The sequence below is a fragment of the Drosophila tropicalis genome, unplaced genomic scaffold, assembly GCF_018151085.1.
Source record: "Drosophila tropicalis isolate 14030-0801.00 unplaced genomic scaffold, ASM1815108v1 contig_593, whole genome shotgun sequence".
Taxonomy (NCBI): domain Eukaryota; kingdom Metazoa; phylum Arthropoda; class Insecta; order Diptera; family Drosophilidae; genus Drosophila; species Drosophila tropicalis.
In genome coordinates, this window is record NW_027173070.1 from 10,904,861 (window position 1) to 10,927,253 (window position 22,393).

At 35.0% G+C, this 22,393-nt stretch overlaps 3 long non-coding RNA genes across 3 annotated transcripts; all 3 read right to left on the reverse strand.

The window, feature by feature from the left end:
* Nucleotides 1–17,886: 17,886 nt before the first annotated feature.
* On the reverse strand, nucleotides 17,887–18,512 carry LOC137577478 (uncharacterized). Its single transcript, XR_011032422.1, has 2 exons — nucleotides 18,401–18,512; nucleotides 17,887–18,344 (listed from the first exon to the last, which is right to left on the reverse strand). It is a non-coding gene; the product is annotated as an uncharacterized lncRNA (long non-coding RNA).
* Nucleotides 18,513–18,869: 357 nt separating this feature from the next.
* LOC137577591 (uncharacterized) lies at nucleotides 18,870–19,644 on the reverse strand. The gene is made up of 2 exons (XR_011032435.1): nucleotides 19,534–19,644; nucleotides 18,870–19,477 (listed from the first exon to the last, which is right to left on the reverse strand). It is a non-coding gene; the product is annotated as an uncharacterized lncRNA (long non-coding RNA).
* An 829-nt stretch (nucleotides 19,645–20,473) lies between these two features.
* On the reverse strand, nucleotides 20,474–21,379 carry LOC137576970 (uncharacterized). The gene is made up of 2 exons (XR_011032352.1): nucleotides 21,315–21,379; nucleotides 20,474–21,252 (listed from the first exon to the last, which is right to left on the reverse strand). It is a non-coding gene; the product is annotated as an uncharacterized lncRNA (long non-coding RNA).
* Nucleotides 21,380–22,393: the final 1,014 nt, after the last annotated feature.

Genomic DNA, 22,393 nt, shown 5'->3' on the forward strand with positions numbered 1-22,393 from the left:
GGAAGCCAGACTCATACTCTGACTGCCGCTCTTGCTGTTGCTGCTGCTGATGAAGATGTTGAAGCATCAGATCCTACTTTTAGGAGGTGGAATGGGTGGCAAACTAATTTCATTACGAGCAGCTGGCGTCCACTAGCATTCACTTCCATCTCACCATGTTGCCATCTCAAAATCCGGTCATAATGCTTGTAATAATAATCAACAGCCACCACCACCAACAACACCACCCTCTCCAGATTCGTAGAGAGAGAGAGAGAGAGCGAGAGAGAAAGAAAGAGCGAGTGGAGCACCGAGTCCGGAGTTAGAGTCCGATTCTGGGCATTCAGAAGATGATAAGTAGACATGGACACATGCAGCGTTGCTTCGTTGAAGAAGCAATTGCCATGGCAAAAATAGAACAATTACACTAAAAATAAAAACAAAAGCCAGATAAATGGGACACAGAGGCGTAACCCCGGCCGATGACTAGCTGGATGGCTGGAGGGGGGTGTGTCATGGGTGCTATGGGGGGGCGTGGCAAGCTGTGTGTAATATGTGCACAAATTGAAAATAAAGTTTTGTAACAAAATGTCGCACCGGAAATGAAACTCACAGCATGTAGTCCCCTATCCTCTCTCCCATTTCCTTCGTCTCCCTTCATCCTTAAAAGCGAGGAAGTTTGTGTAGCCAAGCGTATAAACTGGGGTATAAAAGAGGCTGGGCTAGAGGCGTGGCAGAAGCATTGTTTGCCACTATGCCTTCTTGCCTCAAAAGTCTAGTCAGCCAGCCAGTTGAGCCTTTGCCATAATAAAAGATGACATTTTATAGCAGCCAACAAGTTTGTGGGGCAAAAGAGATGCTAGAGCAGCGGAACCCAGAGGCAACATCTCAGCGGTTTGGGCTTTCGTTCTAAACACAGAACGTAAAAGACTGAGAGGAAAAGAAGCAAAAGGCACAGCTGCAAAAGTACATAAACCTAGAAATGTCATGTTTATTTTCATTTCATAAGGAAATTGTCTGTCTATAGTTTTGCCTCTCCCCCCTACTTCCACTCCCTGCACCGCACAGTAGACAAAAGCCGGAATAGGAGCAAAGTTGAGGCAAACTCCACTAACCTGCTCAAGGTTCAAGGCGCCTCCAGAAACTTTGCTAATAAGGCACTGCATGCAGTCCCCACAGGTTTTTCAGGTACCTGGCACGTTGGAACTGTATTTCAGTTTTTATAGTCCCACAGAATGTGGAAGCTGCAAACTGAACGATTTATAGTTTTATCTCGAAAATTTATGGCTCATAATTAGGCACATGAAATGTATCTGCTTCAATTTGGAATGATTGCCTTGAGGCAATGTTAACGTTTTTTGAAATTGAAAATTCAGATTTAAAACAATTTAGTTCAGATACAAATTATATGAAAAGGAGCCATGGAAAATCACATAAATAAAAGATTGGATTAGGAATGAGAGATATGTTTTAACTGTTATGTTGTAGAGAATTGAAAGTATTTTGTCTGTCGATGATTGTATATAATTTATTAGTTTAAATGGCAAGCTTTGTTTTATTTCTGTTTATTTATTTACAATTTCAATAACAGAAGTAATTATAACTAAGTCAAATTGTTTTAGATTACTCAACTTATGTTAAATTATATATTAGATGGAAATTATGAGATAGTGATAAGTATTTCAATGACTTTGACGTAACTCTGATCTATCAGAATTCAAATTACCCTCCAAGTTTTTGAGAATTATGAGATGAATTTGTACAAAATAACAGAATATATAATACCAAAAACATAAAACTAAACGCTGAAAAGTTGCTTTTAATTACTCTCTCTGATTAAATGTAATTCGACCAATTACTTTAACGAAAAATAATTCGTTTTTATAAATAAAAAAAGAGTTTCCACATTTTTACTTTTCTTATATTTAAACGTTTTAAATAATTTAAGAGAAAAAGATTTGTATATAAACGTTTTATATAATTGGAAAAGATTAAAAAATGTTTTATGGTAATTGACAAAACTGTAAAAAGTTTATTTTTTAACCAGCCAATAAAAAGGAAAACCGGTTCCTCATATGCATTCCTTTGCATTCCCCCCGGAAATACCTAAAGTATGGCTACAAGTCTCTTTTTATAAACGAATCATTTTTATTTTTAGTTGAAAATATAAAACTAAATGAAATGTTTTTGCTGAAAATTGTAGGCCATAGATTTCGTCTAGACGAGTGATATGTATTAAATATGTAAAGAATCTCAAAAACTGCCTAATCATGCTATTCAAGAGGATTATCTAAATATAAATTAAGCCCTAAAAATATTTGAAAACCCTTTTTCATTAGGCAAAGGCACTTGAACAACAAAAAAAAACAACGTATATTTATATGCAAAATGGCTTTCAGACAGAAGCAGCAACAGCATCAGCTTTATCTACCACCAACCTGCTTGCCAAAAAACCTTTTGTATGCCACATTTAGCCCGAGTTTTGACAGCTTTTTCAGACTGCCAAATAACCACTCATCTAATCACATCATCATCATTATCAACATTAACAATTTTGCACTGTCATTCAGGGTAAGAGAAGTGAACGAGGAATAGCAAAACGGGAAACAATGGCGGCATTGCCTGGATGAAAACCTGGTTATGGCTTCCATGAAAGAGTTGATGGGGTTTTTTTGGGATAGCCGCCTGAGTCCTTGGTCTTTTTGGTCCTCCTAGCCGTTTAATCATTTTGTCACGCGTTGGGGTCGCGCTTCATATGAAATTCTGTTGTTTCTTTCTTGTTGCAACATAGGCAATCAGAAGGGATGGAGGGGCCGGTCCTCTGGTCTGCTTTGGTTTTTGTCTGGCCTGTTCTGGCCTGGCTTGGTTGGTATTAAATTTTAGCATATGTCATAAAGGCTTAGCCATGATTTATAAATATGTGCCGACAGGCAGACTTTTCGGTAATAAAAAGGAATTAGGTACAAAAAAGGAAAAAAAAGATTGTCGAAGAACCGTGAAGAAAAACGTAATAACAAATGCGAAACTAAACGATTTACGTAGCAGAGACAGCAACATGACCATTATATTTCAGCCAAGATTCTTTCCGTCACATATATCTTCATTTTTAGTTTGTCAATGTCGTTGGCTACACTGAAACAAAAGGGCACTACCTAACAGAATACTGTTAAAATTAGATTTTAAAAGGCTAAGAAGACTTGGCAATAGACAACAGGATTGCAGAGGTTTGTTAACTCTTCCATCCTCAAAGCAGTTGAGAATTTCGGTTGCTTCAATGTATAACGTAAGTTTTTAATGTTCATTGCTTTCTGCTTAGTCTAATAGTATATTTAGTTTAGTGTTAACGGAATACAAATTGTTGTTACTTTAAAGAAAGAAGTTTCTCTCAGTGTTTTGTTTTAGAGCAAAATGACATCTCTCAGCTGTGCACAAATTTACTTGTGTATAAATATTTATATATTGAAATGTAATGCGAATCGATGAGCAGTTTCCCTCAGATCTCTATCTCTCCACTTGCAAGCCAATGTGCCGCAATGCAATCGAGCCAGACAAAATTGAATTTGTTGCAAGTTGCTCAGGATTTCTCAATGCTTCCTCTACATAAACCCCTCCTGCTTGTCAGTCCTTGTTCCTGTTCCTGTCCCTGTCATTTGTACACTCCTCATCTCTTCTCATGTTGCTGCTGCTGTTTGTCGAATTGCAACATGCGAAAATGCGATTTGAGTTTTCTTCTCTTACTGAAAAGTTCTTCTCTGTCGTTTCGTTGTCTCGTCTAGCAGGTTTTTTTTTTTTTTTTTTGGTGGTTGAGTGAGGTGAGAGGCTAATGCGGGGAATTGGTGTTGCAAGGCTTTAGCTGTGACAAATCTTTATGCAATGTTGCATGTCGTCTGATTTTGCCATGATGACATGCTGATGGCATAAGCAGAGACAGCAAACGGAACTTCGACTCCAATTCCTACTGATTCTCTGTTCCATCTTCATCTCCATCTCTTTCGTTCAGTCTCTTCGTCTGTATTTCTCCTTTTCTTTTTATATGTCTCTGTATCTCAGTGATTTGTTCAGTGAAGCGTTAAGCACAAAAATTGGTAATGGCAGTGGCTGGGCAATAGTTTTTCTCTTATCGTTGTCTTTTTTTGTGTATTATTTTGTGATACCCTTTAATCTAAAATATGGAAAGAGTAACTAATACTCATTTGGAACGCGATTCGTATAATTTTCCTAAACTTTTCCAATAACTGTCTCTGCAATTTAGTTAAAAATCTTTTTAGAAGCAAACATTTCCTAAAATTGTTTGAAAATTTTCCTGGAATTTCCACTTTGCAACTTGTGTTCAAATAGGTTTTGAAAGGTTGGTTTCATCTTGATTACAACTTTTTGGAAAAATACATTTTTTAATATTAATTTGTAGGTTTGTTTATTTAATTTTTGCATGATTCGCTGTCCAAACAAATGTGGCTTTATATCATTTTTAAGATTCTTCTTCGTTAAAGGGAAATCTACAGTCGAGATAAACTTATTTCGTTGGTTTTTATTTTTTGGCAATCATTGTGCAGGTTTTTCGAAAGTTTTCATTTTTTTTTTTTTTTCGTTTTCCAGAAAATGGCAAAGACAAATGCAATGTCATGTAGTTAGTTGAAATGGATTCCCCGTACCAAAAGTTGTGGTCGTTATTTATCTATATGGGGGAATATATGTATACATATATCTATGCAGTTCACCTCATCACTAACTCAGCCCGTTACTTGGTTAAGTTTATGTAAAACTACAAATTCAACTTGTTTTCCATGAAAATATTTTCACCGAAATGTATTTTCGTTTTGTTTTTATTATTTTGGTACATTTTTGGGCCAAAGGCTGCGAACGGAAAACCAAAAACAAAAAACATCAAAAGAGCGTGGAAATTTATCAAATGAGTATTAAACTCGATCTCTGACCCCTACAGAAACCTAGACCTCATATAATTGCATTAATTTATGCGTAAAAGCCATAGAAATTGCAAATAAATACAAATAATTATAATCGGTGGGGGAGAGAATTATCAAAAATCTACCACGCCCAACATAAATGAGAAACAACTTTCTGCGCCCGAAAGTATAATATAAATTTTGGGCGTCAGCTGCTGCTGTCAACACACACACACACAAACAGGCTGACCCCCTAAGGGTGTTACCAAGATAGAGTAACAAATGAAAAGGGAATGTGGTAAAGCGGGAAGAGGGGTCTTTTCTGCAAAAGTAGGCGTGTCATTCGACAGGCAGCATTTGCTAGGCAGTTGAAAGGCTAATTTTCACATTTTGAATTTGAATTTTCGAAAAACTCATCCTTTCCTTTCTTTTTTTGTGTGGTTTATCATTTAGTTGCCATTTAGCCTTGCCGTGGAGAAAAGGCGTAGATGATGGGCGGGGTTCTTTTGGGCCTGGCAATTTCATGGTTAAATGATTCAGAAAGAGAATTACAAAATTAGGCCTGTCCCCCTCAGTTAACACAATGTAATTAACTTTTGCGCGACTGCCTTTTGGACTCATTCTCTTCCCCCATTTATCTCTCTCACTAGCTGAGTCTCTGTTTTTCTCTCAATATATTTGATATTTATTTGCCCCTCTGGGGGGCACTTTATCCTAACTGAGGTTGCTTTGCAAAATGGGGTGGGGGTTGTTGGTTGGTGCCAGGGTGTTTGGTTAACCCGCTGACAACTTTCAAACTACACACAGAGATAGAGGGCGAGAGAAGGGGCAAAAGGGGATTGCTTTTGAAAAGCAATTTGAAACAAATTTTATTGCCAAAGTTTTTTGGAGCACATGGAAAATTGTTCAAGTGCCACAAAAACGAAAAAACGAGAAAGAACAAAATATATACATATATACATATATGTATAAAGAAAAGTTACTTTTCTATCTTCAAGAAAAGTCCAAGCTTTTGGTCTGCAATTAGCCTAGGACAGGACTTGATAAATTATACATAATAAAATGCTGTAAGACAAAAATGTGACAAATTTTCGACAAACAGATTAAAATCAATATTGAAGAGTATATACATATATTTTAAAACTTGGTCAAAGGGTTAAGCTTTGAGGCTTAAAACTTGAACTGAGTATTTGCGAAGCTCCTTAAATTCCAACACAGTATAGCAAAATTCAGTTTAAAATCCTAACAAATATCATAAATAGTTAGTCTTTTTACATATTTTAGCTTTCATAACACTTTGTAATTCGGAAAAGAACTCCTCGGTACTCCCCTAGCTTCAATCACATCAGACATTTCTAGATTGCAATAACTACATTTGATTTGGGTTCAAATAAATGAGTGAATAGGTATGGCTAAGAGTCGCTAAAACATTTTACAATATTCAAAACTCAGTTAAAATAAAGAATGAAAACAAAAAAAACTTCAAATCATATGAACTTGAGGGAGCCGATGGCAAGTGTATTCAACTAAAACTCATTCCCTTATGTGGATTTGATTCCCCCAATTATTTTTCAACATAGTTTAATCGAGCGTATTTTATTAGACAATCACTTAAAAATAATAAGTTAAAATTATATATTAAAGCGATTTGATCGAATGTGTCAGGGACCAAAAATAATTATTATTTCCAAATTATGTTTAGAAAAAATCATCGCTTAATGTTAGTTCTTATTCGAGGTTTTTGAAAATAAAGCTTAAGTATAACTTTTTCGATATTTATTCTTGAGTGTCAAACTTATAAGTACCTACTAATATTAATATAGATTGATTTAATATTAATACATCCAACTTCTTTTTATTTCGGTCTCCATTGCAGCTAAAATATATTTAATTTTTGCCATCGTGATGTTGGTTTTTAGTCTTGATAAAACTTCATTAAGACATAAACTAGAATTTGAATTTGAATTGAATTTATAGTTGTTCGGTTGCATCTGAGTGTATGAGTATGTAGAGTCCTAGTTGAAGGTATGTTGTCATTTCATCCTTCATTTTAGGTTTTTTTTTTCTTTTTGTAATTATCTGCTGTGGCTTTAAGAACTGTTTACAGCTGCTGCAATCCGTGTTCAACTTCAGGCCATGGCACACACAGTGCGTATGCGTAATAAACAAAACAACTGCAGCAGCTACAACACAATCGCTCTCTTGTCTCTGTGTTGCTGTGTGTGTTTCTGGCTTTATTTAAATTTACAACCAAGCAGGAGGCAGTCACTGTTGAGCTTTGTTACGCACACTGGTCATGCCTGATGCTGCCACACCCCCCATACCATCCCAGCCGCCTACTCCCAGGACACACATTGTGCTCTCAGTGTTTGGCGTTTGCCTCTGTTGAATAATAAATTGTATTTTGCGGCATTTAAAAGCAATTTTTTAACATTTTTCAATCTCAATGGCAATGGCTGAAACGCCAAGCACGCACACAATCATAAATACACATACACACTCAACACACACACACACACACACACAAATTCATACAAATATAGAGGAGAAAACGAAGGCTCAGCCCAATTTTGCAGTGAATTGTCCTGGGATGCAAGCAGAGTCTCATTCAAGGCTGTCAAATCGGAGCATCATCCTAGTAGAAGTCCTTGCCATAGTCATCGTCGTCGTCGTTGTCGTTGTCGTCGTCTACGCACAAAGAGCAATTTTTGGCTTAGTCTATGTCTCTCTGGCAGGGTGTAGAGAGGCAAGTAGTGGAATAGGGCATTCTGTGTGCATTTAGTTAAGCTTCAAGTGAAGACAGCAACGATTCGGCAGCAAAACAAATTGCAGCATTTAAGTCCCATGTCCTGGCACTCTCTTTCTTTCTCTCTCACGCTCTCTAACTTTTGTATTCCTTTTTTTTTTTTTTTTTTTTGAGTGTGTGTCTGTCTGTTTTTCCTGTTGGCATAAAATTGCATTGCTCAGCAAAATTTTGGTAAATTTTGTCGGCACAAGAAAGAGCGAAAATAAAGTAGGAGTGAGATAGGAAAAGGGTGAGCCTGGTCAAACAGTTTGCATAAAGTTTGATTAAGTGTGTAAGCCGGTTGAGTCTTTTCCACTTTGCCTACGGGTAATGCCTTTAAAATGCGCCTGCTGTATACGTTAGATGTTGGCAATGCTGCTTGTCCATAACAAACGCTTGGCAATGCACTTGTCTTAAAAACCAATAACAGTAGACAAAATGCAAATAAATGAAAAGGAAATCACAGGCAACAATGCTGTTAAAGAACTGTTCAACCATCAATAGTGCTGCCATATCTGAATTTATCGATTTATTTGTAATCGAAAATGTTCTTATGATTGTGATGAAGATCAATCAGATGTTGAAACATTTTCCTACTACGAATTCCTACTACGAATCAACTCAAACTCTAAAATTTCCATCGTAAATAAAAATATTTGTCGTGTCATTCGATAATGTTAGATGATGCTGACAAGGATAGTCTTTAACTAATTATTATTGAAAATTTAATGAAATAGAGAGAGAGAGAGATCGTTCAGAATTCATAATAAATATACGTCTTTAAGGAAAGCTGTTTGAGGTATTCATTATTTGAAGCTATCGATAATGTTGGGTAATACTGATTCGATATGCTCCCGTATCGACAGGCTCTTTTATCGATACTTTTTGAACTCATAGAGTTTGCTTCAATGTAGTAGGCTTGGCTTAATACAGTTTGCAAAAGTCGGACGAAGATTCCAGATATTCATCTTCGCCATGATGTTTGATGTTTTCTATAAGAAAATTGAGGAGCAAATTGCCCGACGATGCGGAACTGCAAAGAGCAGCAAAAGGTGAGAGTCATACAAGCAATCCTCTTTCTCGCATTAAACTAATCAATTAATTATAGTGTTTGGCTAAGTTTAAAAGTCACCTTCAATGTGATTACCTGCAAGTTACTTAATTCGAGGCCCAATTTTCGCAGCATCAAAAAATCAATTCATTTCATGAAACAATGTAAAAAACCCGATCTGTATGAATTTTGGCGCTCTTCAATGGCCACTGCAATTGGTTTCCTTATAATGGGGTCTATTGGTTGTGCGGTTAAGTTAATTTACATACCCATCAATGATTGTATTAAGGGTTAGACAGAAATAAACTTTCAAATTCAATTGCCGCCGGCTCTAGGAAGAAAAAGAAAGCAATAAAAGTTTGCTTTTTATTTTTGTCTCATTGTTTTTTCCTTTCTCTCTCTAACTCTCTTGTCATGTGTTTGGCCATGGGCCAAAGTATATAAATGCAGCCATAACAAAGCCAAGCTGGGTTGGTTCGTTGCCTGTTTTGCTGACTGGGTTGACCTGACCCAACCAACTTACAACTGTTGGGGTGAGGTCGCCAAGTGTTGACAAGAATATTTGGCTGTGCACTTTACAGGAAAAACATTTGCCGTTGCCAAACCCACAAAACTGTCGGATGTGTGTGTGAATGCAATCGAATTAAAGAAATATGCAAGGAAGGACCGATATTCTGCCAGCTGCTTATTACATATATGGAAAAGCATTTCTCAAGGTATTATCAACCTTAAAACCAAACAAACAACTCTTAGGAAAGGTAATCAGTAGATGAACAGATGAAAAATAAACAGGACACTAATAAAAATCACTAATTGTATTGGAAATGGAAGCTTGTATAAAAGGAACTACATAGTATATAAGCAATAGATTTTCGGTTTTTTACTATTCTGTCCAGAGGCAAAATTGTTTAACTGGCATTCTTTCCATTTTGCTCCAAGCTGTCAACGATGGTTGAATGCAAAGTTTTCACTAAATTAGGTTAGCTTTGGGTTTATCTCCCAAGTTGAGTCATTGATGCATTCGCATCCATATCCTTTAACAGACGCGCAATGAATGCATGGCGCATTGTCGCATGTATCTCCATTTGGCTGCTGTTATGTTTTATTGATGAGTCTCTCAAACCAATATTGATGATGCCATGTCCTCGTGTGCCTCGACAACTTGCTTGATGCAACAGAAGCAAATGTTGCAAATTTATTCGAAAGTTTTAACAAATGTGCAACAATAGCATTGGCCTTAAGAAGCAACAGGCCGAAGGAATGGAAAAAGAAAAACAAAAGCTCAGCTTAAAGGGGAAACTGCATTGGCACCTCAGACAAACAGGATAAACAGACATACCATTGAACGGACCGACCGACAGACAGACATATCGTATATTCTCCAGCCACTTGCTGCGAGGCTATAAAGTCATTTAGGCAAGCCAAGGCGAGGCAAAGTCAAAAGCAAACGTGTCACTTCCCCCGGCTAAAAGCAGAGCCAGACAAAGAGGGTAAAAGCAAAAGAGAGAAGGGTCCAAGAGACTGAAAAGGAATTCAGAAAACCAAGTTAATGCAGTCAAAGGAATAGCTAAAAAAAAGACAAGTGGACTAAAAACTAGAAACTTTTCTAACCTTACACACACACACACACACATGGACCATGGACTAGCTGCAATTCAGTTACTTAGACTTTCGAGGAGTTTCTCAAGCTCACCAAAAAGTGTTTAAAAAAGAATAAAAAAGTACAAAATAAAGGCAAAAGAAAATGCTAAGGCGACAATTGAAATTTTTGCAGTTCCAAAAAGTTTCTCAAATGCCAAAAACAGCTTAAATTAAGATGTATCAAATTTTTGAATTTTGTCCTTTTACTTGCTCTTGTTTCCAATAAATTTTCTTTTGTTAATTCGACTGGCAATATCCTAGAAATTTAATTCCTTTTATTACTCGGAGCTCATCTAATTATGAAAAATAAAATAAATAGGTACATTTATACAGAAATTATTTTTCTTTTTAGTAATGCATTCTTCGTTGATATGTAAATAATATAATAAATGAACAAACTTGGAAATAATCGATAAATACATATTTATAACCAACAAAAAAATTACATATTTAAAAATTGTTCATTATTCATATAATTTATTTAAAACTATTATGAAAATTAATAAGTAAAAATGAATATAAATGAGCTAGCCTATAAATTAAGAAGCACATTTATTATCAGATAAATAATAAACTTATAAATTAACAAAAGTTTAAAAACATATATATTTATAAACAAACATTTCTATCTCTTTCGTTTAATAAACAATTTATTAAGCGTAAAGTTAAATTCTAAAGTAATTTGTCATTTCAAATCTTTGATGCGAAATTACACTCTTTTATATGAGCTTGGTAAAATGGCAGCTGCAGCTCCAACCTTTGACCGCAACTGTATGACAGAGGTTGAGCTTAGACTACAGGGTATAAATATTTCTTGCCTTTACTTTTTCTTCTTTACTTTTCTTTCAGTTTTTCTTTTTTGTATGCATTTTAATTAAAAGTGAAGTGTGGCCATTAATTTGCAACTACAAATTACTGGCAATAAAACATGACTGGCACCACACACTGATTTTTCGGCACACACGTACACACACACACACATAGAGAGATTGGCACACACTGGCAACATCTGTGTATGGTTCGGTGGGGGCAATCAATTTGCACTTTGACTACAATTACTGATTTTCGACACTTCAAAGGATTTTATAAATTGCCATTTGCCCAACCCTCTGAAAAATTCTGCCTTTACACTTGGCTTTCTACACTGACTTTGGCAATTTGTTTTGGCCTTTTCTCTCCTTTTGCCACATTTCACACCACACACACACACACACACACACCTATCCGGATGTATGTGGGCTTTGGCTTACACTTTTTTTTTTTTTTTTTTTGCTATATATTTTTTTGCAATTTTGTTTTTTTCTTTCTCCAGCCATGTACAACTTTAATTAAGTCAACGTGCAAAGCCTGTGGGTAAAAATGAACCCCAAGATTGAAAGTAGTTGCAGAAAGAAATTGGGTGGATGGATGAGGAGAGAAAAGGAGAAGAAACAGAAATAGAGAAGAAAACTGAAAAGTAAAAGGAAAAACGAGATGTCGAGACCAAATGCTAAGTGTTGATGGTCAAATTAGTCTATGGTCCGATGATGGAGTTAATGAGTGAAATCGTTTTTTATTCTCTTTCCTTGAAGAGGAATAGGAATCTAATTGAAATGAAAAAAAAACGACAATTTAAAATGGACTAAATCTTGATTGGGATAGTAAAGCTCCAAATATCCAAAGATATGGATATTTAAATTGATTTCTTTAAAGGCTTTAAGGGCTTAAAAGTAAATCCATATAATCTTTAACAAATACTGAAACGACTTCGGTTTAAAGAATACAAATTTTGCTCTCTGCCAGCACATAACAGCTTAAATAGAATACAATTACAATGGCAACAGGATAATTGAAATAAATTTTACTGCTGCTTTATACGTAAAATAGAGCCTTAACTCTTTAAGTAATCATAGCGTGAGCTAAAATTATTAATATCAACATCAATATACGCCCTTTTTAGACTATTGTTGATCCTTTCGCTGCATTCGAGAAATCGACAATTTTTGATCACAAAAAACCAAGACCTCACATACACATTTATATGTCTTCAGTTATGGGAATTCCAAATGAAGTGTAAAAGAAACTTAAATTGAATGCTGGGAATAGTCTAGGCACAAGCTATATAAACCAGATCTCTTTCTATACGTTTTTACACTTACCCTTTCGTCTGCAGCAATTTCCATGCGAAAGACTCTATTTTGTTTTTTTTTTTTTTTTCGTACTTTCAACGCCTTGTTGTTGTGTCCTCCCTGTGTAGAAGATGTGGAAGACTCACGCACAAGCATAAAGCGGAAAACATTTTTACACATGTGACTGACGCTGATTGCGTTTGTCACGTCGCCGAAATAAAATTGCGCCGAGTTGCCGAGACGAGCCAGAAGAGTGAGAAATGTGTAGGAGGAGGTAAAAGAGTCACTGATGTTAAGGCAGCTGCGGGCAGATGGGGCCGCAAAAAAAGGTGGCCAGGCATATAGCCAGGATAAAGCCGCAATAACAGAAACAGTCTAACAAAAAAAACTGAAAGAAATGAAACCATGACCAGGAACTGAAACTCATGACTTCGTTGGCATTATTTCAGGCTGGGGTTTCTCTTTTTTTCGGCGTTTTTTCCACATGTGTGTATGTGGAGTTGGGTCTTTTTACGCCAAAAACTAGGCAACGGAATTGCAGTAAAATCGTCATCGATGAACTCGGCGACCTCTTTACGCACACACACACACACACACACACAAACACTGAGTGAAAGAGTGAGAGAGACAAGTAAGACCCACTCACATATGCAGAGGCCTGACAGTCCAACGTTGCGTATACGTAACGTTGTGCATATTGACTCCGTAGAAGTCCGTAGAAGTCCCCAGCAGATTGTCGCAGTTGCGGCATATTTGCATAATTTAGCGATTGAATTTTATGCTCAAAAGCAAAACAGAGCCAGACCCACGAAACCGAACCCCAAACCATAAGTCGAACCGACCAGAGGCAGAGACCAGCTGCTGTGCAACGCATCTCCTTCCCTTTCTCTCCCTTACTCCGAATCTCTTTTCATATCACTTTGTTCTTCCTATCATATATACGTATGTACGTACATGCATGCATATATCAAACAGAGACTTCATACGTTTTGCTTTTCACTTATTAATTAAATAATTTTTGTTGCATTTGCTATGTGTGTGTGTTTCTGTGGCATCTACGAGTACGATGATGATGATGATGATGACTGGATGATCATCAGCGTCATAGTCCATCGACAATAATTGCATGCAACATAATTAAAGCCATTAAAGCACTTAAGCTGCCGGAAAACCCATGACACGACGAGTCCAGCTTGCCGCTGGGCTAGAGCTGGTTTGGGTGTTGGGCTTTTGGATAACGGGTTGGCAGGGTGGCGGGTATTCTGGCACATGGTCGAGTCATGTTTGCATATGCATAATTATGATGAAAACACATTTAAATGCATTTAATCGGGCGCACAACATTCAAAAGGTGGTAAAGAAGGTGGTCCATGGCGGTCAACTGGCTGGTCGGCTGGTTGGCTAGCTGCCTGACTGCCTGGTACACAGGTATGCATGGCAAACCATGACCCACTCAAAAGGCTTTTAACGTTTATTGGTTATTATTAAATATTCGAGCGGTGGCCAGACTCCATATATTGTATGTATGTATATGTTGGCAATGGATTGGTCAGTTCCGTTTTGAGATCAAAAGGCATTTTTAAGTTAGATAATAATGCTGATGATGTATATCAATAATTAAAATTACTCTCTATTACTATGGAAGCAAAATATTTTAAAGACTTTATATTACAATTTAAATTCTATCTAACTAAAAGTTGCATAAAGTTTTGAAGTATTCAATGTTAATTAAAATATTCTAAAACAGGTTTAGTGCCATTTGTTTCTTTATTGATTTCTTCTGTTGGGAGATTCTTTGTATTTTAATTTTCTTTTACGTTTTATATTTTTATAGAGTTTCTTGCGAATATTCTTTTTAATCTTTAAGTCTTCATCGTAAATGCTTTATTAGCCATCAAATGTGTTTTCAACTTGTTTATACGGCAAATACTTGTTAAAGTATTTTTACCCAGATTATAAATCATTTATGTCCCAATTGATTAATTTTGTTAAATATTCATTCAATAAGTTGACACATATTATCAGATTATATGCATTAGTACATCTATCTTTCGTATGATCATATAACTTATTGATGTAATTATCGATTACATTGCGATCTGTTTCATTCATATCTTCATAAATTGGGGTTCCTTCCAGTTCCAAATTAAGCCATTTGAAGTAATTTGCACCACAATGAAATCCGTATGTTGATGATTCATTTTTTAATTCCAAGGCATCAGTTAAGGTAATATTTTGATCACGTAGACATTGGCGTATAAATGTATTCCTTATGTTAGAGTCAGCATCTTGATTTGACTGTGGAATGCAACATTAATCCGTAATACTTACATAGTTTTAGGTTAAGTCGTACTCACATTTATACCGACTGCCATAAGAGCAACAATAACTATTAGATATGCCTTAGACATTGTTTGATTGGGAAGCTATATTGAACTATTTTTTGTTTCGAATCCGCCTTCTATTAATATCGTTTGCAAGTCTTTAAATTTAATGTTAAACGAAATTTTTCAAAATTTGAATAGCCATTAATTCTGTGCTTACTTAGTTGGAGTTTTTTCACCTTAAATGTAACTAATGTAAAAATGTTGTTAATATAACAATGAAATATATTAAAAAATCCATCCTAAAAACAAAAAATATTTTGAAACAAAATCTTGCAAAAAGTCAAATCCGGGGAAACCAGAGTCAATTTGTTCCATTTAAGTAAACGCATTTTTACCATGTCGATTTTCAAAGATAAAGAATACAGACCTGTTATGTTAAAATTCCACAATCTTCCAGATAGATAATAATAAATAGATTCAAAAATTGTCTGTACCCCTTGTTACTAAACTAAATTTACCCGTACAGGATGTGATATATTATTCTTCACTCAACCTTTTAACTTAAACGACTTTTTATACCATACACCCATAGGGTGAAATGGTATATTAAAGTCGCCAAAATGTATGTAACAGGCAGAAGGAAGCTTCTACGACCCTATAAAGTATATATATTCTTGATTAGGATCAACAGCCGAGTCGATCTAGCCATGTCCGTCTGTCCGTCCGTCCGTCCGTCCGTCCGTCCGTCCGTCCGTCCGTCCGTCCGTCCGTCCGTCCGTCCGTCCGTCCGTCCGTCCGTCCGTCCGTCCGTCTGTATGAACACGCAGATCTCGGAGACTATAAGAGCTAGAGCCACCAAATTTGGTATGTATACTCGTGTAGTATGCACATGTTCAGCATTAATTGGAATTTCGGCCACGCCCCCTTACGCCCCCAGGAATCACATAAAACTGTTTTTCTTAAAAAGTATGACCGCTAGAGACATCAAATTTAGTTTGTATACCCGATTAGTTAGTGCGCAGAAATTAACTGTTCAAACTTTTTGCCACGCCCCCTTACGCCCCCAGGAATCACACAAAACTGTTTTTCTTAAAAAGTATAATAGCTAGAGACATCAAATTTGGTTTATATGCTCGGTTAGTTAGCGCGCAGAAACTAATTGTTTAAACTTTTTGCCACGCCCCCTTCCGCCCCCGGAATTTACATAAAAGTGATTTCCTTTCAAACTATGATAGCTACCGACATTAAATTTAGTATGTAGACTAGCTTAATAGACGCGCAGATATTGGCTATTTAAACATTTTGCCACGCCCACTTCCGCCCCCGTAAATTAAACAAAACTGATTTTATAAAAAACTAACAAAGCTAAAGTCACCAAATTTAGTATGTATACTGGCATAGTATGCGCAGAGAATTTAGATATTTTCACATTTTGCCACGCCCACTTCCGCCTCCATAATTTAGAAAAAACCGATTTCCTCCTGTATTTTTTTGACTATCGCATTCCAATTCGGCAGACTAATTATTCTTATCTATTTCTATCAAACTACCAAATTTTAATGAAATCGGACTAGAAACATGCAAAATATGAGTATGAACGTATTTTACTACGCGGTCCACAAGGCCAGAATTGGACGTTGGCTAGTAGCGGCGCTAGAGTGCTCGTGTGTTTGTAGAGTGAGCGAGATAGCACATAGTATAAGACATGTAAAAACAATTTAATAGACATACATTTGGTCTTCGAAATTTGAAATATTTGTTTCACCAGGTGTATGGTATACCCAAGTCGACGAGTCGACTTACTTGCTTCATTTTTTTAAATGACATCAAAAAGTTTATGTTTTGTTCACAACTTTATATTTTATTTTTCAAAAATTCCTCTTCCAATTCCTAAGTAAGTAGATTGGAACATTGCAACACATTCCATGCATAATCACACTTATCCGTTCTAGAATTATACAACTTTTCTTTGCAATCCTTGATTTTCTTACGACCCATTTCAGTCGCATTCTTAAATATTGAAGTCGGTTCCAGATCCAAATATCCGTTTGAATCAAGAACATTGTGATACTCTGCGCTGCAATGTAAGCCACATTTTACAATCCTCCAAAATAGAAAGATATTTTTGTTTGGGACCGCAATTTCACTTGGCATAATATTTTGTTTTTCTAAACATTTCATTACATATTTAGACGGATCGTCATTCTTTGCCACTGGATTTGACTATGGAATACGAAATATATTAATTTAATTAATTTAATTAATTATATTAAGTTTTTAGTCTGACGCATACTTACATTTATAGCAACTGCCAAAAGAGCAACTATGACTATTATAAATGCCTTAGACATTTTTGTAGATTAGCTTTATAAACAGATATCAATGTTGTTCAATTGACAAGCAATTTTCAACTATTCCGTAGGGAGATTCCTCTGCTATTTATATCGGATGGACAGAGGGATCTTAATTAAATATATTTATTGTATACATAAAATTAGTTTATTGACCTTAAAGTGTCTATTTTTATGCACCAAAAAGTGGGTATTTCGCTTATTAATGTTGCAAAAATAATTGTAATTGACTGATGAAATCGTTTTCTATATCATAAAGTTTATATGAATATTCTTGATCATCAAGGCCTGTCGATTCGATTTAGACATGTCTATTCGGAATACGAATACCTAGGATTTTATATAGATCTAAACATTTAAATTCCCACTTATGATTTTAATGGCACAGGCAATAAGCATGAAGTTTGATAGTAAGAATTATTTTTATGCATCAGGTGAAACAACTATTTTACGATTTACATCAATAATTTAAGTCACATCACACTTTGAAAGCAAAATATATAATTTCTTGGTTTCTAGTAAAATAGTTTAAGGACTTTACTTCAATTTACTGCAGCAGTTTGAACTGAGAACTCAAACTTTTTTATATGTTATTCATTTAAATCAAACTCTCTTTTACAAGCATTAACATTTTTTCAAACGGCAAAGTAAAGATCAGAGGATTATAAGCTACTTCGTGCGTTAACTGCTAATATTTTTCCTGAAAATCTTTTTAGTTAAAGTATAAAAATATGTATACATTATTTACAGTTTCATGTTCAATTTTATTTATATTTGTAAGAAAATTATCTTTATAAGATAAAGCAAATACCTACAATTTGATAGTACGTTCTAGGTATTTACCGAATATTTTGGAACAATTCAATATCTTCCATTCATCATCACATTTATCTGTTCTAATAGAATAAAACCTTTTCAAGCACTCGTCAACTATCTTTTCATCTGTTTCACTCAAATCATTAACTGGTCGCTTCCTATGGACGACCCAAAAATGGAGTGAATCAAGCCAATAAAAAAGGTTTCCGCCATCACAACGAAGGACACATTGAAAAATACTCCGATAGAGAACAGGATCTTTCTTCAACTCCAAAATATCACTTTGTTTAACAGTTTCTCTATCTAGACATTTGGCTATATCTTTATGAAAATCAATTGGCGTTTTGTCAGATCCATCACGTCTTTCAGTTAATGAATTTGCCTATTGAATACAAATTAAATGAATAGGATGAAGTTTTTAATTTGACGCGTACTCACATTTATGGCGACTGCCATAAGAGCGACTAAAACAATGAGATATGCCTTAGACATTGTTGTAGTTTAGTTTTATAACGTGAGATATCGATGTTATTCGATTGGAAATCGATATTCAACTATTTCTTACTTTGATTTCTCCACTATTTATATCGTTTGCAAGTTTTAAACTTTCGAAGTTTTAGTTGAAACAAAATTTTGAGCTTTTGTTTTTATTTCTATTCAAGCGATTAATACACAATATGAGAGTAGCCATTAAGTCTTTGCTTGCATAGGTTGGGAATTTTTCTTCTAAATGTAACTAACGTATCAATCTCGTTATTTGCTCAATAAAAAATCTGTGAAATATATTTAATATGGTTAATAAATAAGTACTGTTTTCATTGCCGTACATTTTGTTCATAAAAACAAACACATTTGAAAACTAAGTCTTATTTCTTATTGTTTAAGCTAAGTAATAAAATATACAAAATACTTTGTAAAAGAAAAATTTAATAAAAAACTTTAATGATTCATTTAGATTAATAGAATATAAGCTTTTTATGTTAGAATTCTACAATCTTGCTAGTTAGATCCAAAAACTACGTGAACGTGACTCAGTTTTCTTATCACTAACCTATCAACCTGAAAACTTAAAACGTCTTTTTTTCTGAAATCAAAATAAATAATTTATGTATTCTTCACAATTTAATATTTTAATTTCAGCATCTGTCAATAATTTGATAAAAAATCTTTCTTTAAGTATTAATTGAATATTTTGGAACATTGCAATACATTCCATGCATAATCACACTTATCCGATCTAGAATCATTAAACTTTTCTTTGCAATCGTTGATTTCCTTAGGATCTGTTTGAGTCGCATTCACAAATATTGCAGTCAGTGCCACATCCAAATATCCGTTTGAATCAAGCAAATTGTGGTAGGATGCTCTACAATGAAGTTGACATTTTGAAATCCTCAAAAAAAGAAGCACTCTGTCGATTTCGTCCGAATAATCAATTTCCTCAATGTTTTGTTCATCTAAACATTTATCTATATACACAGACAAATTGTTGTCTTTCTCTGTCACTGGATTTGACTATGGAATACGTAATAATTTAATTTGATTAGTTTTTGAAGGTTAATCGTTCTTACATTTATAGCAACTGCCAAAAGAGCAACCACAGCTATTAGATATGCCTTTGACATTTTTGTAGATTTGCTTTATAAAGAAAGATATCGATGTTGTTCAATTGGCAAGCAATTTTAAACTATTCCGTAGGAAGATGCCTCTGCTTTTTATATCGGATTGCTAGGGGTATCTTCATTAAATATATTTATTGCATACATAACATTAGTTTATTGACCTTAAGGTGTCTATTTTTATGCACCGAAAAGGTTAAGTGTTGTATTATTATCGCGAAAATGTTTTTCAAGACTTCTGCTAATGAGCTTCATTATTGATCTTAATGGCATACAATGCATTACGTAAGACAACTATTTTAAGATTTGTATCAATAATTACAGTATACTCATTAGATATCTTATACAGCTTCTCATATAAATGCTATCAATCCTAGGTTCTGTTTTTGCTTTAAATATGTACTCCAATAATTTAAATATGTACTCCATTTGTGTGGGTTGGTAACCATTTCATTCCAATGCCAAGCTATTCTTTACGATATAGTTGTAAGTATTTCTTTCTGAAATTCCTAATGATTTTATTATCTCTACAAGCTATCTGATAGCTTTATCAATTAATTAATATATTCTAATGCCAAGTTGTATTCTATAAAGCTGTCTTTAAAGGCTTAAAGGTCATGATATTTGACTGAATTGTACAGATATCCAAATGATGTAATCAAAGCAAAATCCAAAACATTTTTAGCTTCATCTAAAACGCATATTTTTATGTTCAAATTTTTTCATAATATTGTGTATTTTATTTTTTCGAATGGCAAGCAGTGTTAGACTATTTCTCAGTCAGTGTTACTTTTTGTGTTTTTTTTTTTTATGCGTAAAAACATTTACAAAGTTTTTGATCACTTATGTCTTTTTATTTCTAAAAAACTAATAGATTGCAACAATGAAGAACTCCTAATTTGATTTCTTGAATTTATTAAAAAACCTTTGTGAATACATTTGAGTAATACAGAATGATGCAAATATGAATGAGGCCTATATTGAGGGCGGTATATCTCGTTAAAGCCGTTTGCATTATGGCACCAGAATTAGTATTTTTGTGTTTATTACGCTCCAAATATATCATAATGTCGCGATTGGGCAGTTTTAGCAATTCCTTGTGATGATTAAAACTTTCACGATCACCCATAAATATGTGTCCACCCATATACGCAATTACATTTTTATCCGGAAATTCTATGATCACTTCACTTCGGATATATTCAATAGTAGCTTGTTTTCCATTAAAATTCAGAGTTTCATTCTGATTAATCTTGTAAGCACGTGGCACGATTTCGTAAGTTAAGCCCTCATCTACCAACTGAAGTCTTCCATCAGACACCATCAGGGAATGCCCATTATTATTAAGATAGCCATTATCAGGAAATGTGACAAAAATATAGTTTTTTCCTTCAGTCTTGTAGAAGTGTTCAGCATGGTTTGCATGATTATAAATTTCCTCTTCACCAACATTGTCAAAACGGCTTCCATGATGATACCTATCCTCTTCACCAATATTGTCAAAGCGGCTTCCATGATGATACCTATCCTCTTCACCAATATTGTCAAAGCGGCTTCCATGATGATAGTTATCCTCTTCACTTACATCGTCAATATGTATACCCGAATTATCGCCCTTTTTATAATGAATTAAGTCATCGCTATATCTGCCATTCGGTTGAGTTTGATTGCCTGCAAAAAGGGGAGCAGATAAACGTAGGTTTTTATTCCAAGATTGTTAAGAAAGAATATACCATAAACACCGCTGGCAATCAGTCCTAGTATTAACAGAGCGCTAGTCAATCCCATTTTACGTTTCTGACTATATCAATGCAATCATAGAGACTCGCTTTTTATACGCCCTATGTCTCCAATCCATACTCTATTGAGGGAATTACCAATTACTCATCTCAATCTTATCTACGATTTTAACAGTTTTACTTGGATTACCTTTGAAAATGTATACACTTTAAAACATTGTGGAATTTTTACAATGTAGAATCAAGTAAATATAGTAAATGTAATTATACCCTTGCAAAAAGGGTATATTAATTTTGGTCAGAAGTGTGCAACGCATAGAACGAAGCATCTCCGACCATACAAAGTATATATATTCTTGATCAGCACGACGAGACGAGTTCAACTAGCCATGTCCGTCCGTCCGTCTGGATCAACGCAAACTCCTCCTAGACCGTAAGAGCTACAGAGCTGAAATTTTGCACGTAGGCTTGTATATACTGCAGGCGTTGTATATCTCGGACTCAGCCGGATCGGACCACTATATCATATAGCTCCCATACAAACCCCAAAGTCACGAACAGTGACTTTTCTCAATAACTTCGTTATTTTCTATGCTATTATCGTGAAACTTAATATTAGAGAGTTTACTACGCCTATAAGCGTTTATGCCAAATTTGATCAAGATCGGGTGACTATATCATATAGCTCCCAAACAAACGGCCAAGTCACGAACAGTGACTTTCTCAATAACTTCGTTATTTTCTGAGCTATTGTCGTGAAACTTAATATTAGAGAGTTTACTACGCCTATAAGCGACTATGCCAAATTTGATCAAGATCAGGTGACTATATCATATAGCTCCCATAGGAACGATTGGACGAAAACAGTGACTTTTGTAAATAACTTCGTTACTTTTAACGCGATTGCTTTTAAATTAAACATTTCTTAATTTAATATATATGTTAATGACTGTGCCGAATTTGATAAAGATCGGGTGACTATATCATATAGCTCCCATAGGAACGATCGGTGGAAAACAGTGACTTTGATCAATATCTTTGTTATTTCCTATGATTGTAGGCCATTCTTTCGC